This window comes from Acipenser ruthenus, unplaced genomic scaffold (assembly GCF_902713425.1).
Source record: "Acipenser ruthenus unplaced genomic scaffold, fAciRut3.2 maternal haplotype, whole genome shotgun sequence".
Taxonomy (NCBI): domain Eukaryota; kingdom Metazoa; phylum Chordata; class Actinopteri; order Acipenseriformes; family Acipenseridae; genus Acipenser; species Acipenser ruthenus.
In genome coordinates, this window is record NW_026708231.1 from 58969 (window position 1) to 75106 (window position 16138).

The 16138-nt window shown below is 41.5% G+C and overlaps 26 non-coding genes across 26 annotated transcripts; 13 read left to right on the plus strand and 13 right to left on the minus strand.

Annotated features, from left to right (window-relative positions):
• The first annotated feature begins 215 nt into the window (after positions 1–215).
• LOC131730139 (U7 small nuclear RNA) lies at positions 216–272 on the plus strand. The gene has a single exon (XR_009323900.1). It is a non-coding gene; the product is annotated as a U7 small nuclear RNA (small nuclear RNA).
• Positions 273–511: 239 nt separating this feature from the next.
• Positions 512–651, minus strand: LOC131730176 (U4 spliceosomal RNA). Its single transcript, XR_009323937.1, has one exon. It is a non-coding gene; the product is annotated as a U4 spliceosomal RNA (small nuclear RNA).
• Positions 652–1841: 1190 nt separating this feature from the next.
• On the minus strand, positions 1842–1914 carry trnav-cac (transfer RNA valine (anticodon CAC)). The gene has a single exon. It is a non-coding gene; the product is annotated as a tRNA-Val (tRNA).
• A 127-nt stretch (positions 1915–2041) lies between these two features.
• Positions 2042–2114, plus strand: trnav-aac (transfer RNA valine (anticodon AAC)). The gene has a single exon. It is a non-coding gene; the product is annotated as a tRNA-Val (tRNA).
• A 556-nt stretch (positions 2115–2670) lies between these two features.
• On the plus strand, positions 2671–2727 carry LOC131730140 (U7 small nuclear RNA). The gene has a single exon (XR_009323901.1). It is a non-coding gene; the product is annotated as a U7 small nuclear RNA (small nuclear RNA).
• Positions 2728–2966: 239 nt separating this feature from the next.
• Positions 2967–3106, minus strand: LOC131730178 (U4 spliceosomal RNA). The gene has a single exon (XR_009323939.1). It is a non-coding gene; the product is annotated as a U4 spliceosomal RNA (small nuclear RNA).
• A 1190-nt stretch (positions 3107–4296) lies between these two features.
• On the minus strand, positions 4297–4369 carry trnav-cac (transfer RNA valine (anticodon CAC)). The gene has a single exon. It is a non-coding gene; the product is annotated as a tRNA-Val (tRNA).
• Positions 4370–4496: 127 nt separating this feature from the next.
• trnav-aac (transfer RNA valine (anticodon AAC)) lies at positions 4497–4569 on the plus strand. The gene has a single exon. It is a non-coding gene; the product is annotated as a tRNA-Val (tRNA).
• A 556-nt stretch (positions 4570–5125) lies between these two features.
• LOC131730141 (U7 small nuclear RNA) lies at positions 5126–5182 on the plus strand. The gene has a single exon (XR_009323902.1). It is a non-coding gene; the product is annotated as a U7 small nuclear RNA (small nuclear RNA).
• A 239-nt stretch (positions 5183–5421) lies between these two features.
• On the minus strand, positions 5422–5561 carry LOC131730179 (U4 spliceosomal RNA). The gene has a single exon (XR_009323940.1). It is a non-coding gene; the product is annotated as a U4 spliceosomal RNA (small nuclear RNA).
• A 1190-nt stretch (positions 5562–6751) lies between these two features.
• trnav-cac (transfer RNA valine (anticodon CAC)) lies at positions 6752–6824 on the minus strand. Its single transcript has one exon. It is a non-coding gene; the product is annotated as a tRNA-Val (tRNA).
• Positions 6825–6951: 127 nt separating this feature from the next.
• On the plus strand, positions 6952–7024 carry trnav-aac (transfer RNA valine (anticodon AAC)). Its single transcript has one exon. It is a non-coding gene; the product is annotated as a tRNA-Val (tRNA).
• Positions 7025–7579: 555 nt separating this feature from the next.
• LOC131730156 (U7 small nuclear RNA) lies at positions 7580–7636 on the plus strand. Its single transcript, XR_009323917.1, has one exon. It is a non-coding gene; the product is annotated as a U7 small nuclear RNA (small nuclear RNA).
• Positions 7637–7875: 239 nt separating this feature from the next.
• LOC131730180 (U4 spliceosomal RNA) lies at positions 7876–8015 on the minus strand. Its single transcript, XR_009323941.1, has one exon. It is a non-coding gene; the product is annotated as a U4 spliceosomal RNA (small nuclear RNA).
• Positions 8016–9205: 1190 nt separating this feature from the next.
• On the minus strand, positions 9206–9278 carry trnav-cac (transfer RNA valine (anticodon CAC)). Its single transcript has one exon. It is a non-coding gene; the product is annotated as a tRNA-Val (tRNA).
• Positions 9279–9405: 127 nt separating this feature from the next.
• trnav-aac (transfer RNA valine (anticodon AAC)) lies at positions 9406–9478 on the plus strand. The gene has a single exon. It is a non-coding gene; the product is annotated as a tRNA-Val (tRNA).
• A 555-nt stretch (positions 9479–10033) lies between these two features.
• Positions 10034–10090, plus strand: LOC131730142 (U7 small nuclear RNA). The gene has a single exon (XR_009323903.1). It is a non-coding gene; the product is annotated as a U7 small nuclear RNA (small nuclear RNA).
• Positions 10091–10329: 239 nt separating this feature from the next.
• LOC131730181 (U4 spliceosomal RNA) lies at positions 10330–10469 on the minus strand. Its single transcript, XR_009323942.1, has one exon. It is a non-coding gene; the product is annotated as a U4 spliceosomal RNA (small nuclear RNA).
• Positions 10470–11659: 1190 nt separating this feature from the next.
• trnav-cac (transfer RNA valine (anticodon CAC)) lies at positions 11660–11732 on the minus strand. Its single transcript has one exon. It is a non-coding gene; the product is annotated as a tRNA-Val (tRNA).
• A 127-nt stretch (positions 11733–11859) lies between these two features.
• trnav-aac (transfer RNA valine (anticodon AAC)) lies at positions 11860–11932 on the plus strand. The gene has a single exon. It is a non-coding gene; the product is annotated as a tRNA-Val (tRNA).
• Positions 11933–12487: 555 nt separating this feature from the next.
• On the plus strand, positions 12488–12544 carry LOC131730143 (U7 small nuclear RNA). The gene has a single exon (XR_009323904.1). It is a non-coding gene; the product is annotated as a U7 small nuclear RNA (small nuclear RNA).
• Positions 12545–12783: 239 nt separating this feature from the next.
• Positions 12784–12923, minus strand: LOC131730182 (U4 spliceosomal RNA). The gene has a single exon (XR_009323943.1). It is a non-coding gene; the product is annotated as a U4 spliceosomal RNA (small nuclear RNA).
• Positions 12924–14113: 1190 nt separating this feature from the next.
• trnav-cac (transfer RNA valine (anticodon CAC)) lies at positions 14114–14186 on the minus strand. The gene has a single exon. It is a non-coding gene; the product is annotated as a tRNA-Val (tRNA).
• Positions 14187–14313: 127 nt separating this feature from the next.
• Positions 14314–14386, plus strand: trnav-aac (transfer RNA valine (anticodon AAC)). Its single transcript has one exon. It is a non-coding gene; the product is annotated as a tRNA-Val (tRNA).
• Positions 14387–14941: 555 nt separating this feature from the next.
• LOC131730144 (U7 small nuclear RNA) lies at positions 14942–14998 on the plus strand. The gene has a single exon (XR_009323905.1). It is a non-coding gene; the product is annotated as a U7 small nuclear RNA (small nuclear RNA).
• Positions 14999–15237: 239 nt separating this feature from the next.
• Positions 15238–15377, minus strand: LOC131730183 (U4 spliceosomal RNA). Its single transcript, XR_009323944.1, has one exon. It is a non-coding gene; the product is annotated as a U4 spliceosomal RNA (small nuclear RNA).
• Positions 15378–16138: the final 761 nt, after the last annotated feature.

A 16138-nucleotide genomic window follows, 5' to 3' on the forward strand; every position in this document is an offset into this window, starting at 1 on the left:
TGATATATCTGGGAGAAAGGAAAGCAATAGAACGGAGAGTTCCCATGACCTCCATGCATGGCTGTTTTCATGATATATTCATGTGCGTAAATTGTTTGGTAGGTTAACTCCCCAACCCCAAAACAGATTTCCGTGTTTCTTTTTCGTGTGTCACCACAACTTTAATGCTACTGCAAAAAAGCCAGATATCTATTAACATGGCTGGGGAGGCAAATTGATGTTTAGCTCTTTTAGTATTTGTCTAGAAGGTTTTCTCCGTGTCGAATGCCCCGTGTTTTGTAAAATGAAAGATGACGCGTTGTTAGCGTGCGCGTTCCGAATGCCTGCCAGCTGCATAGTAATATAATTGACACAACAGGAGAAACGGCCCCTAACCTTGTAAATACACTTGTATGTTATAAAGAGTAAAAAGATCAACTCAAATGTTGTGCCCAATCAGTAGAATACAAAACCAAACCCAGAATGTCAAAGCGTCAACATTTGTTCTGTTCTTTCAACTACATGATAGCAGACTCTGTGAGACTGTCAAAAATTGCCAGCGGCGACTATATTTCAAGTCACCACGGCGGGGTATTGGTTAAAGTTTTCAACTAGCAATAATCACGCCTCGGACAAACCTCATGGGCTATGATACTGCCACTGCGCAAAGCTACAGAACTTGGGATAACTAAATGCTACCCCCTACAGCAAAGACATTTGACTTGCCGGTGGGCAAGTTACTGCGATATAATACAGTACAGTTAAATGATCCCTCAAACGTAGAGGTTTATGTTATCGACACTGCAGCCTCACAATGCAACAGAGTCCACTTTTTTATTCCGATTATATATGAACTGAAGTGTAGACCGTCATTGCTTTGGTGCACATAGGAGTGATGGGATACCAAGATGCAAATCTATCTGTCTCGCTCTCTTGCATCTAACATAAGCAAACGTTATTTATTTTTTTTATATAATGGTCACTAGTTATAAGTCTCCCCATCCTACAATGTGGGGTTTCATTTTTCAATCCTTTTATCTGACAATTACCTCCACAAGTAAATAAATGAATTCGCATACAGGGAGTTGAACCCTGGTCACCTGGGTGAAAAAACGGGAATCGTAACCACTAGATCATATGGGAAATCACTGCTTCTTGTTTGCTACCCGAAGCCAGCAGAGAAATGTGCAGGTCATTTTTTTACACTGCTGCCATCGAAAGGGCAAAACAATGAATCGAACCTGGATTGCTCATTTTAGACCGCTCCAAATGATTTGTTTAATGCAGTGTATTTTTCTTTTGCGATGTTTTGATTACTCCCCCCGTGACTTTCATTCTGATTTGGGCACCCCCTTTCGTGCACGGATTTGAAAAGCATAAACTTTAACTGCAATATTTGTACCTGTGATTCTGTAGGTATATGAATAAACTGACATCTGTCGAAACTCGGGATATAACCCGGGAAATTTAGATATTCAACCTAACGATCGCCCTCCTGAGCTTTGTCGGCATGAATGACATAGTTGATCAAACTCTTCTTTGTTCTACGAGAACCAGCAACATTTTGTGAGACCAGATAGTCGTCTTGTTCTGTACAGACCTGCGAATTCATGGAATTTGAAAACATTCCGCATTTTAACATGCATTTTAAGAAGAAGAGTCAGAGTATCAACATTGTCGTTTCTGTGAGTCAAGCAGCAGTCGAAGCCAAAACGTTGCAGAGTGCATTCTCACTCCGTTTAATATACAGTCAGACTTGCATTGACAATGCACCATGCACACTACAAATACATCGTTCTGGTCTGGGTGGCTGTTTACCTGGGGAGAATAAATACATACAGTGAAAAAAAGATGCCGTGCTGTGTTTCCACCCGGTTTCGAACCGGGGACCTTTCGCGTGTGAGGCGAACGTGATAACCACTACACTATGGAAACATGTTGCTTAACAAACGATCCGTGTGTTGCGCTCTAAGCATACAGTGCCGATTACCCATTTTGGATCCTGCAGTGCAAGGCAGTCTTCACTTAAAGCCCAGCTGAATGTAACAATGTACATGTGAAAGTTTCCATAGTGTAGTGGTTATCACGTTCGCCTAACACGCGAAAGGTCCCCGGTTCGAAACCGGGTGGAAACATGTGCTTGTTCGTTTTTTTGTTGCGGTCTTCTCCGCTCTCTGTGAGTCCAGCAGCAGACTGCGTCAAAAAGTTGCACTGAGAATTGATTGATTTATTTTATTTTATTAATGGGTGTTTCATTCGAGAAGCAGCTGTATCAGAGTGGCGCAGCGGAAGCGTGCTGAGCCTTATAACCCAGAGGTCGACGGAGCGAAACCGTCTTCTGTTAGCCTTTTTTTTTCTTCTGTTGGCAAAGTAGTTGTTTTTAAAAGATGAACTCTAGTCAAAAGATATTGTATTATTTTTGCAACTACAGTCTGAATACTAAAATTGCCTTTGAAGAGAAGTTACATAATGTGCATGATATATCTGGGAGAAAGGAAAGCAATAGAACGGAGAGTTCCCATGACCTCCATGCATGGCTGTTTTCATGATATATTCATGTGCGTAAATTGTTTGGTAGGTTAACTCCCCAACCCCAAAACAGATTTCCATGTTTCTTTTTCGTGTGTCACCACAACTTTAATGCTACTGCAAAAAAGCCAGATATCTATTAACATGGCTGGGGAGGCAAATTGATGTTTAGCTCTTTTAGTATTTGTCTAGAAGGTTTTCTCCGTGTCGAATGCCCCGTGTTTTGTAAAATGAAAGATGACGCGTTGTTAGCGTGCGCGTTCCGAATGCCTGCCAGCTGCATAGTAATATAATTGACACAACAGGAGAAACGGCCCCTAACCTTGTAAATACACTTGTATGTTATAAAGAGTAAAAAGATCAACTCAAATGTTGTGCCCAATCAGTAGAATACAAAACCAAACCCAGAATGTCAAAGCGTCAACATTTGTTCTGTTCTTTCAACTACATGATAGCAGACTCTGTGAGACTGTCAAAAATTGCCAGCGGCGACTATATTTCAAGTCACCACGGCGGGGTATTGGTTAAAGTTTTCAACTAGCAATAATCACGCCTCGGACAAACCTCATGGGCTATGATACTGCCACTGCGCAAAGCTACAGAACTTGGGATAACTAAATGCTACCCCCTACAGCAAAGACATTTGACTTGCCGGTGGGCAAGTTACTGCGATATAATACAGTACAGTTAAATGATCCCTCAAACGTAGAGGTTTATGTTATCGACACTGCAGCCTCACAATGCAACAGAGTCCACTTTTTTATTCCGATTATATATGAACTGAAGTGTAGACCGTCATTGCTTTGGTGCACATAGGAGTGATGGGATACCAAGATGCAAATCTATCTGTCTCGCTCTCTTGCATCTAACATAAGCAAACGTTATTTATTTTTTTTATATAATGGTCACTAGTTATAAGTCTCCCCATCCTACAATGTGGGGTTTCATTTTTCAATCCTTTTATCTGACAATTACCTCCACAAGTAAATAAATGAATTCGCATACAGGGAGTTGAACCCTGGTCACCTGGGTGAAAAAACGGGAATCGTAACCACTAGATCATATGGGAAATCACTGCTTCTTGTTTGCTACCCGAAGCCAGCAGAGAAATGTGCAGGTCATTTTTTTACACTGCTGCCATCGAAAGGGCAAAACAATGAATCGAACCTGGATTGCTCATTTTAGACCGCTCCAAATGATTTGTTTAATGCAGTGTATTTTTCTTTTGCGATGTTTTGATTACTCCCCCCGTGACTTTCATTCTGATTTGGGCACCCCCTTTCGTGCACGGATTTGAAAAGCATAAACTTTAACTGCAATATTTGTACCTGTGATTCTGTAGGTATATGAATAAACTGACATCTGTCGAAACTCGGGATATAACCCGGGAAATTTAGATATTCAACCTAACGATCGCCCTCCTGAGCTTTGTCGGCATGAATGACATAGTTGATCAAACTCTTCTTTGTTCTACGAGAACCAGCAACATTTTGTGAGACCAGATAGTCGTCTTGTTCTGTACAGACCTGCGAATTCATGGAATTTGAAAACATTCCGCATTTTAACATGCATTTTAAGAAGAAGAGTCAGAGTATCAACATTGTCGTTTCTGTGAGTCAAGCAGCAGTCGAAGCCAAAACGTTGCAGAGTGCATTCTCACTCCGTTTAATATACAGTCAGACTTGCATTGACAATGCACCATGCACACTACAAATACATCGTTCTGGTCTGGGTGGCTGTTTACCTGGGGAGAATAAATACATACAGTGAAAAAAAGATGCCGTGCTGTGTTTCCACCCGGTTTCGAACCGGGGACCTTTCGCGTGTGAGGCGAACGTGATAACCACTACACTATGGAAACATGTTGCTTAACAAACGATCCGTGTGTTGCGCTCTAAGCATACAGTGCCGATTACCCATTTTGGATCCTGCAGTGCAAGGCAGTCTTCACTTAAAGCCCAGCTGAATGTAACAATGTACATGTGAAAGTTTCCATAGTGTAGTGGTTATCACGTTCGCCTAACACGCGAAAGGTCCCCGGTTCGAAACCGGGTGGAAACATGTGCTTGTTCGTTTTTTTGTTGCGGTCTTCTCCGCTCTCTGTGAGTCCAGCAGCAGACTGCGTCAAAAAGTTGCACTGAGAATTGATTGATTTATTTTATTTTATTAATGGGTGTTTCATTCGAGAAGCAGCTGTATCAGAGTGGCGCAGCGGAAGCGTGCTGAGCCTTATAACCCAGAGGTCGACGGAGCGAAACCGTCTTCTGTTAGCCTTTTTTTTTCTTCTGTTGGCAAAGTAGTTGTTTTTAAAAGATGAACTCTAGTCAAAAGATATTGTATTATTTTTGCAACTACAGTCTGAATACTAAAATTGCCTTTGAAGAGAAGTTACATAATGTGCATGATATATCTGGGAGAAAGGAAAGCAATAGAACGGAGAGTTCCCATGACCTCCATGCATGGCTGTTTTCATGATATATTCATGTGCGTAAATTGTTTGGTAGGTTAACTCCCCAACCCCAAAACAGATTTCCATGTTTCTTTTTCGTGTGTCACCACAACTTTAATGCTACTGCAAAAAAGCCAGATATCTATTAACATGGCTGGGGAGGCAAATTGATGTTTAGCTCTTTTAGTATTTGTCTAGAAGGTTTTCTCCGTGTCGAATGCCCCGTGTTTTGTAAAATGAAAGATGACGCGTTGTTAGCGTGCGCGTTCCGAATGCCTGCCAGCTGCATAGTAATATAATTGACACAACAGGAGAAACGGCCCCTAACCTTGTAAATACACTTGTATGTTATAAAGAGTAAAAAGATCAACTCAAATGTTGTGCCCAATCAGTAGAATACAAAACCAAACCCAGAATGTCAAAGCGTCAACATTTGTTCTGTTCTTTCAACTACATGATAGCAGACTCTGTGAGACTGTCAAAAATTGCCAGCGGCGACTATATTTCAAGTCACCACGGCGGGGTATTGGTTAAAGTTTTCAACTAGCAATAATCACGCCTCGGACAAACCTCATGGGCTATGATACTGCCACTGCGCAAAGCTACAGAACTTGGGATAACTAAATGCTACCCCCTACAGCAAAGACATTTGACTTGCCGGTGGGCAAGTTACTGCGATATAATACAGTACAGTTAAATGATCCCTCAAACGTAGAGGTTTATGTTATCGACACTGCAGCCTCACAATGCAACAGAGTCCACCTTTTTATTCCGATTATATATGAACTGAAGTGTAGACCGTCATTGCTTTGGTGCACATAGGAGTGATGGGATACCAAGATGCAAATCTATCTGTCTCGCTCTCTTGCATCTAACATAAGCAAACGTTATTTATTTTTTTTATATAATGGTCACTAGTTATAAGTCTCCCCATCCTACAATGTGGGGTTTCATTTTTCAATCCTTTTATCTGACAATTACCTCCACAAGTAAATAAATGAATTCGCATACAGGGAGTTGAACCCTGGTCACCTGGGTGAAAAAACGGGAATCGTAACCACTAGATCATATGGGAAATCACTGCTTCTTGTTTGCTACCCGAAGCCAGCAGAGAAATGTGCAGGTCATTTTTTTACACTGCTGCCATCGAAAGGGCAAAACAATGAATCGAACCTGGATTGCTCATTTTAGACCGCTCCAAATGATTTGTTTAATGCAGTGTATTTTTCTTTTGCGATGTTTTGATTACTCCCCCCGTGACTTTCATTCTGATTTGGGCACCCCCTTTCGTGCACGGATTTGAAAAGCATAAACTTTAACTGCAATATTTGTACCTGTGATTCTGTAGGTATATGAATAAACTGACATCTGTCGAAACTCGGGATATAACCCGGGAAATTTAGATATTCAACCTAACGATCGCCCTCCTGAGCTTTGTCGGCATGAATGACATAGTTGATCAAACTCTTCTTTGTTCTACGAGAACCAGCAACATTTTGTGAGACCAGATAGTCGTCTTGTTCTGTACAGACCTGCGAATTCATGGAATTTGAAAACATTCCGCATTTTAACATGCATTTTAAGAAGAAGAGTCAGAGTATCAACATTGTCGTTTCTGTGAGTCAAGCAGCAGTCGAAGCCAAAACGTTGCAGAGTGCATTCTCACTCCGTTTAATATACAGTCAGACTTGCATTGACAATGCACCATGCACACTACAAATACATCGTTCTGGTCTGGGTGGCTGTTTACCTGGGGAGAATAAATACATACAGTGAAAAAAATATGCCGTGCTGTGTTTCCACCCGGTTTCGAACCGGGGACCTTTCGCGTGTGAGGCGAACGTGATAACCACTACACTATGGAAACATGTTGCTTAACAAACGATCCGTGTGTTGCGCTCTAAGCATACAGTGCCGATTACCCATTTTGGATCCTGCAGTGCAAGGCAGTCTTCACTTAAAGCCCAGCTGAATGTAACAATGTACATGTGAAAGTTTCCATAGTGTAGTGGTTATCACGTTCGCCTAACACGCGAAAGGTCCCCGGTTCGAAACCGGGTGGAAACATGTGCTTGTTCGTTTTTTTGTTGCGGTCTTCTCCGCTCTCTGTGAGTCCAGCAGCAGACTGCGTCAAAAAGTTGCACTGAGAATTGATTGATTTATTTTATTTTATTAATGGGTGTTTCATTCGAGAAGCAGCTGTATCAGAGTGGCGCAGCGGAAGCGTGCTGAGCCTTATAACCCAGAGGTCGACGGAGCGAAACCGTCTTCTGTTAGCCTTTTTTTTCTTCTGTTGGCAAAGTAGTTGTTTTTAAAAGATGAACTCTAGTCAAAAGATATTGTATTATTTTTGCAACTACAGTCTGAATACTAAAATTGCCTTTGAAGAGAAGTTACATAATGTGCATGATATATCTGGGAGAAAGGAAAGCAATAGAACGGAGAGTTCCCATGACCTCCATGCATGGCTGTTTTCATGATATATTCATGTGCGTAAATTGTTTGGTAGGTTAACTCCCCAACCCCAAAACAGATTTCCGTGTTTCTTTTTCGTGTGTCACCACAACTTTAATGCTACTGCAAAAAAGCCAGATATCTATTAACATGGCTGGGGAGGCAAATTGATGTTTAGCTCTTTTAGTATTTGTCTAGAAGGTTTTCTCCGTGTCGAGTGCCCCGTGTTTTGTAAAATGAAAGATGACGCGTTGTTAGCGTGCGCGTTCCGAATGCCTGCCAGCTGCATAGTAATATAATTGACACAACAGGAGAAACGGCCCCTAACCTTGTAAATACACTTGTATGTTATAAAGAGTAAAAAGATCAACTCAAATGTTGTGCCCAATCAGTAGAATACAAAACCAAACCCAGAATGTCAAAGCGTCAACATTTGTTCTGTTCTTTCAACTACATGATAGCAGACTCTGTGAGACTGTCAAAAATTGCCAGCGGCGACTATATTTCAAGTCACCACGGCGGGGTATTGGTTAAAGTTTTCAACTAGCAATAATCACGCCTCGGACAAACCTCATGGGCTATGATACTGCCACTGCGCAAAGCTACAGAACTTGGGATAACTAAATGCTACCCCCTACAGCAAAGACATTTGACTTGCCGGTGGGCAAGTTACTGCGATATAATACAGTACAGTTAAATGATCCCTCAAACGTAGAGGTTTATGTTATCGACACTGCAGCCTCACAATGCAACAGAGTCCACTTTTTTATTCCGATTATATATGAACTGAAGTGTAGACCGTCATTGCTTTGGTGCACATAGGAGTGATGGGATACCAAGATGCAAATCTATCTGTCTCGCTCTCTTGCATCTAACATAAGCAAACGTTATTTATTTTTTTTATATAATGGTCACTAGTTATAAGTCTCCCCATCCTACAATGTGGGGTTTCATTTTTCAATCCTTTTATCTGACAATTACCTCCACAAGTAAATAAATGAATTCGCATACAGGGAGTTGAACCCTGGTCACCTGGGTGAAAAAACGGGAATCGTAACCACTAGATCATATGGGAAATCGCTGCTTCTTGTTTGCTACCCGAAGCCAGCAGAGAAATGTGCAGGTCATTTTTTTACACTGCTGCCATCGAAAGGGCAAAACAATGAATCGAACCTGGATTGCTCATTTTAGACCGCTCCAAATGATTTGTTTAATGCAGTGTATTTTTCTTTTGCGATGTTTTGATTACTCCCCCCGTGACTTTCATTCTGATTTGGGCACCCCCTTTCGTGCACGGATTTGAAAAGCATAAACTTTAACTGCAATATTTGTACCTGTGATTCTGTAGGTATATGAATAAACTGACATCTGTCGAAACTCGGGATATAACCCGGGAAATTTAGATATTCAACCTAACGATCGCCCTCCTGAGCTTTGTCGGCATGAATGACATAGTTGATCAAACTCTTCTTTGTTCTACGAGAACCAGCAACATTTTGTGAGACCAGATAGTCGTCTTGTTCTGTACAGACCTGCGAATTCATGGAATTTGAAAACATTCCGCATTTTAACATGCATTTTAAGAAGAAGAGTCAGAGTATCAACATTGTCGTTTCTGTGAGTCAAGCAGCAGTCGAAGCCAAAACGTTGCAGAGTGCATTCTCACTCCGTTTAATATACAGTCAGACTTGCATTGACAATGCACCATGCACACTACAAATACATCGTTCTGGTCTGGGTGGCTGTTTACCTGGGGAGAATAAATACATACAGTGAAAAAAATATGCCGTGCTGTGTTTCCACCCGGTTTCGAACCGGGGACCTTTCGCGTGTGAGGCGAACGTGATAACCACTACACTATGGAAACATGTTGCTTAACAAACGATCCGTGTGTTGCGCTCTAAGCATACAGTGCCGATTACCCATTTTGGATCCTGCAGTGCAAGGCAGTCTTCACTTAAAGCCCAGCTGAATGTAACAATGTACATGTGAAAGTTTCCATAGTGTAGTGGTTATCACGTTCGCCTAACACGCGAAAGGTCCCCGGTTCGAAACCGGGTGGAAACATGTGCTTGTTCGTTTTTTTGTTGCGGTCTTCTCCGCTCTCTGTGAGTCCAGCAGCAGACTGCGTCAAAAAGTTGCACTGAGAATTGATTGATTTATTTTATTTTATTAATGGGTGTTTCATTCGAGAAGCAGCTGTATCAGAGTGGCGCAGCGGAAGCGTGCTGAGCCTTATAACCCAGAGGTCGACGGAGCGAAACCGTCTTCTGTTAGCCTTTTTTTTCTTCTGTTGGCAAAGTAGTTGTTTTTAAAAGATGAACTCTAGTCAAAAGATATTGTATTATTTTTGCAACTACAGTCTGAATACTAAAATTGCCTTTGAAGAGAAGTTACATAATGTGCATGATATATCTGGGAGAAAGGAAAGCAATAGAACGGAGAGTTCCCATGACCTCCATGCATGGCTGTTTTCATGATATATTCATGTGCGTAAATTGTTTGGTAGGTTAACTCCCCAACCCCAAAACAGATTTCCATGTTTCTTTTTCGTGTGTCACCACAACTTTAATGCTACTGCAAAAAAGCCAGATATCTATTAACATGGCTGGGGAGGCAAATTGATGTTTAGCTCTTTTAGTATTTGTCTAGAAGGTTTTCTCCGTGTCGAATGCCCCGTGTTTTGTAAAATGAAAGATGACGCGTTGTTAGCGTGCGCGTTCCGAATGCCTGCCAGCTGCATAGTAATATAATTGACACAACAGGAGAAACGGCCCCTAACCTTGTAAATACACTTGTATGTTATAAAGAGTAAAAAGATCAACTCAAATGTTGTGCCCAATCAGTAGAATACAAAACCAAACCCAGAATGTCAAAGCGTCAACATTTGTTCTGTTCTTTCAACTACATGATAGCAGACTCTGTGAGACTGTCAAAAATTGCCAGCGGCGACTATATTTCAAGTCACCACGGCGGGGTATTGGTTAAAGTTTTCAACTAGCAATAATCACGCCTCGGACAAACCTCATGGGCTATGATACTGCCACTGCGCAAAGCTACAGAACTTGGGATAACTAAATGCTACCCCCTACAGCAAAGACATTTGACTTGCCGGTGGGCAAGTTACTGCGATATAATACAGTACAGTTAAATGATCCCTCAAACGTAGAGGTTTATGTTATCGACACTGCAGCCTCACAATGCAACAGAGTCCACTTTTTTATTCCGATTATATATGAACTGAAGTGTAGACCGTCATTGCTTTGGTGCACATAGGAGTGATGGGATACCAAGATGCAAATCTATCTGTCTCGCTCTCTTGCATCTAACATAAGCAAACGTTATTTATTTTTTTTATATAATGGTCACTAGTTATAAGTCTCCCCATCCTACAATGTGGGGTTTCATTTTTCAATCCTTTTATCTGACAATTACCTCCACAAGTAAATAAATGAATTCGCATACAGGGAGTTGAACCCTGGTCACCTGGGTGAAAAAACGGGAATCGTAACCACTAGATCATATGGGAAATCACTGCTTCTTGTTTGCTACCCGAAGCCAGCAGAGAAATGTGCAGGTCATTTTTTTACACTGCTGCCATCGAAAGGGCAAAACAATGAATCGAACCTGGATTGCTCATTTTAGACCGCTCCAAATGATTTGTTTAATGCAGTGTATTTTTCTTTTGCGATGTTTTGATTACTCCCCCCGTGACTTTCATTCTGATTTGGGCACCCCCTTTCGTGCACGGATTTGAAAAGCATAAACTTTAACTGCAATATTTGTACCTGTGATTCTGTAGGTATATGAATAAACTGACATCTGTCGAAACTCGGGATATAACCCGGGAAATTTAGATATTCAACCTAACGATCGCCCTCCTGAGCTTTGTCGGCATGAATGACATAGTTGATCAAACTCTTCTTTGTTCTACGAGAACCAGCAACATTTTGTGAGACGAGATAGTCGTCTTGTTCTGTACAGACCTGCGAATTCATGGAATTTGAAAACATTCCGCATTTTAACATGCATTTTAAGAAGAAGAGTCAGAGTATCAACATTGTCGTTTCTGTGAGTCAAGCAGCAGTCGAAGCCAAAACGTTGCAGAGTGCATTCTCACTCCGTTTAATATACAGTCAGACTTGCATTGACAATGCACCATGCACACTACAAATACATCGTTCTGGTCTGGGTGGCTGTTTACCTGGGGAGAATAAATACATACAGTGAAAAAAAGATGCCGTGCTGTGTTTCCACCCGGTTTCGAACCGGGGACCTTTCGCGTGTGAGGCGAACGTGATAACCACTACACTATGGAAACATGTTGCTTAACAAACGATCCGTGTGTTGCGCTCTAAGCATACAGTGCCGATTACCCATTTTGGATCCTGCAGTGCAAGGCAGTCTTCACTTAAAGCCCAGCTGAATGTAACAATGTACATGTGAAAGTTTCCATAGTGTAGTGGTTATCACGTTCGCCTAACACGCGAAAGGTCCCCGGTTCGAAACCGGGTGGAAACATGTGCTTGTACGTTTTTTTGTTGCGGTCTTCTCCGCTCTCTGTGAGTCCAGCAGCAGACTGCGTCAAAAAGTTGCACTGAGAATTGATTGATTTATTTTATTTTATTAATGGGTGTTTCATTCGAGAAGCAGCTGTATCAGAGTGGCGCAGCGGAAGCGTGCTGAGCCTTATAACCCAGAGGTCGACGGAGCGAAACCGTCTTCTGTTAGCCTTTTTTTTCTTCTGTTGGCAAAGTAGTTGTTTTTAAAAGATGAACTCTAGTCAAAAGATATTGTATTATTTTTGCAACTACAGTCTGAATACTAAAATTGCCTTTGAAGAGAAGTTACATAATGTGCATGATATATCTGGGAGAAAGGAAAGCAATAGAACGGAGAGTTCCCATGACCTCCATGCATGGCTGTTTTCATGATATATTCATGTGCGTAAATTGTTTGGTAGGTTAACTCCCCAACCCCAAAACAGATTTCCGTGTTTCTTTTTCGTGTGTCACCACAACTTTAATGCTACTGCAAAAAAGCCAGATATCTATTAACATGGCTGGGGAGGCAAATTGATGTTTAGCTCTTTTAGTATTTGTCTAGAAGGTTTTCTCCGTGTCGAATGCCCCGTGTTTTGTAAAATGAAAGATGACGCGTTGTTAGCGTGCGCGTTCCGAATGCCTGCCAGCTGCATAGTAATATAATTGACACAACAGGAGAAACGGCCCCTAACCTTGTAAATACACTTGTATGTTATAAAGAGTAAAAAGATCAACTCAAATGTTGTGCCCAATCAGTAGAATACAAAACCAAACCCAGAATGTCAAAGCGTCAACATTTGTTCTGTTCTTTCAACTACATGATAGCAGACTCTGTGAGACTGTCAAAAATTGCCAGCGGCGACTATATTTCAAGTCACCACGGCGGGGTATTGGTTAAAGTTTTCAACTAGCAATAATCACGCCTCGGACAAACCTCATGGGCTATGATACTGCCACTGCGCAAAGCTACAGAACTTGGGATAACTAAATGCTACCCCCTACAGCAAAGACATTTGACTTGCCGGTGGGCAAGTTACTGCGATATAATACAGTACAGTTAAATGATCCCTCAAACGTAGAGGTTTATGTTATCGACACTGCAGCCTCACAATGCAACAGAGTCCACTTTTTTATTCCGATTATATATGAACTGAAGTGTAGACCGTCATTGCTTTGGTGCACATAGGAGTGATGGGATACCAAGATGCAAATCTATCTGTCTCGCTCTCTTGCATCTAACATAAGCAAACGTTATTTATTTTTTTTATATAATGGTCACTAGTTATAAGTCTCCCCATCCTACAATGTGGGGTTTCATTTTTCAATCCTTTTATCTGACAATTACCTCCACAAGTAAATAAATGAATTCGCATACAGGGAGTTGAACCCTGGTCACCTGGGTGAAAAAACGGGAATCGTAACCACTAGATCATATGGGAAATCGCTGCTTCTTGTTTGCTACCCGAAGCCAGCAGAGAAATGTGCAGGTCATTTTTTTACACTGCTGCCATCGAAAGGGCAAAACAATGAATCGAACCTGGATTGCTCATTTTAGACCGCTCCAAATGATTTGTTTAATGCAGTGTATTTTTCTTTTGCGATGTTTTGATTACTCCCCCCGTGACTTTCATTCTGATTTGGGCACCCCCTTTCGTGCACGGATTTGAAAAGCATAAACTTTAACTGCAATATTTGTACCTGTGATTCTGTAGGTATATGAATAAACTGACATCTGTCGAAACTCGGGATATAACCCGGGAAATTTAGATATTCAACCTAACGATCGCCCTCCTGAGCTTTGTCGGCATGAATGACATAGTTGATCAAACTCTTCTTTGTTCTACGAGAACCAGCAACATTTTGTGAGACCAGATAGTCGTCTTGTTCTGTACAGACCTGCGAATTCATGGAATTTGAAAACATTCCGCATTTTAACATGCATTTTAAGAAGAAGAGTCAGAGTATCAACATTGTCGTTTCTGTGAGTCAAGCAGCAGTCGAAGCCAAAACGTTGCAGAGTGCATTCTCACTCCGTTTAATATACAGTCAGACTTGCATTGACAATGCACCATGCACACTACAAATACATCGTTCTGGTCTGGGTGGCTGTTTACCTGGGGAGAATAAATACATACAGTGAAAAAAAGATGCCGTGCTGTGTTTCCACCCGGTTTCGAACCGGGGACCTTTCGCGTGTGAGGCGAACGTGATAACCACTACACTATGGAAACATGTTGCTTAACAAACGATCCGTGTGTTGCGCTCTAAGCATACAGTGCCGATTACCCATTTTGGATCCTGCAGTGCAAGGCAGTCTTCACTTAAAGCCCAGCTGAATGTAACAATGTACATGTGAAAGTTTCCATAGTGTAGTGGTTATCACGTTCGCCTAACACGCGAAAGGTCCCCGGTTCGAAACCGGGTGGAAACATGTGCTTGTTCGTTTTTTTGTTGCGGTCTTCTCCGCTCTCTGTGAGTCCAGCAGCAGACTGCGTCAAAAAGTTGCACTGAGAATTGATTGATTTATTTTATTTTATTAATGGGTGTTTCATTCGAGAAGCAGCTGTATCAGAGTGGCGCAGCGGAAGCGTGCTGAGCCTTATAACCCAGAGGTCGACGGAGCGAAACCGTCTTCTGTTAGCCTTTTTTTTCTTCTGTTGGCAAAGTAGTTGTTTTTAAAAGATGAACTCTAGTCAAAAGATATTGTATTATTTTTGCAACTACAGTCTGAATACTAAAATTGCCTTTGAAGAGAAGTTACATAATGTGCATGATATATCTGGGAGAAAGGAAAGCAATAGAACGGAGAGTTCCCATGACCTCCATGCATGGCTGTTTTCATGATATATTCATGTGCGTAAATTGTTTGGTAGGTTAACTCCCCAACCCCAAAACAGATTTCCATGTTTCTTTTTCGTGTGTCACCACAACTTTAATGCTACTGCAAAAAAGCCAGATATCTATTAACATGGCTGGGGAGGCAAATTGATGTTTAGCTCTTTTAGTATTTGTCTAGAAGGTTTTCTCCGTGTCGAATGCCCCGTGTTTTGTAAAATGAAAGATGACGCGTTGTTAGCGTGCGCGTTCCGAATGCCTGCCAGCTGCATAGTAATATAATTGACACAACAGGAGAAACGGCCCCTAACCTTGTAAATACACTTGTATGTTATAAAGAGTAAAAAGATCAACTCAAATGTTGTGCCCAATCAGTAGAATACAAAACCAAACCCAGAATGTCAAAGCGTCAACATTTGTTCTGTTCTTTCAACTACATGATAGCAGACTCTGTGAGACTGTCAAAAATTGCCAGCGGCGACTATATTTCAAGTCACCACGGCGGGGTATTGGTTAAAGTTTTCAACTAGCAATAATCACGCCTCGGACAAACCTCATGGGCTATGATACTGCCACTGCGCAAAGCTACAGAACTTGGGATAACTAAATGCTACCCCCTACAGCAAAGACATTTGACTTGCCGGTGGGCAAGTTACTGCGATATAATACAGTACAGTTAAATGATCCCTCAAACGTAGAGGTTTATGTTATCGACACTGCAGCCTCACAATGCAACAGAGTCCACTTTTTTATTCCGATTATATATGAACTGAAGTGTAGACCGTCATTGCTTTGGTGCACATAGGAGTGATGGGATACCAAGATGCAAATCTATCTGTCTCGCTCTCTTGCATCTAACATAAGCAAACGTTATTTTTTTTTTTTATATAATGGTCACTAGTTATAAGTCTCCCCATCCTACAATGTGGGGTTTCATTTTTCAATCCTTTTATCTGACAATTACCTCCACAAGTAAATAAATGAATTCGCATACAGGGAGTTGAACCCTGGTCACCTGGGTGAAAAAACGGGAATCGTAACCACTAGATCATATGGGAAATCACTGCTTCTTGTTTGCTACCCGAAGCCAGCAGAGAAATGTGCAGGTCATTTTTTTACACTGCTGCCATCGAAAGGGCAAAACAATGAATCGAACCTGGATTGCTCATTTTAGACCGCTCCAAATGATTTGTTTAATGCAGTGTATTTTTCTTTTGCGATGTTTTGATTACTCCCCCCGTGACTTTCATTCTGATTTGGGCACCCCCTTTCGTGCACGGATTTGAAAAGCATAAACTTTAACTGCAATATTTGTACCTGTGATTCTGTAGGTATATGAATAAACTGA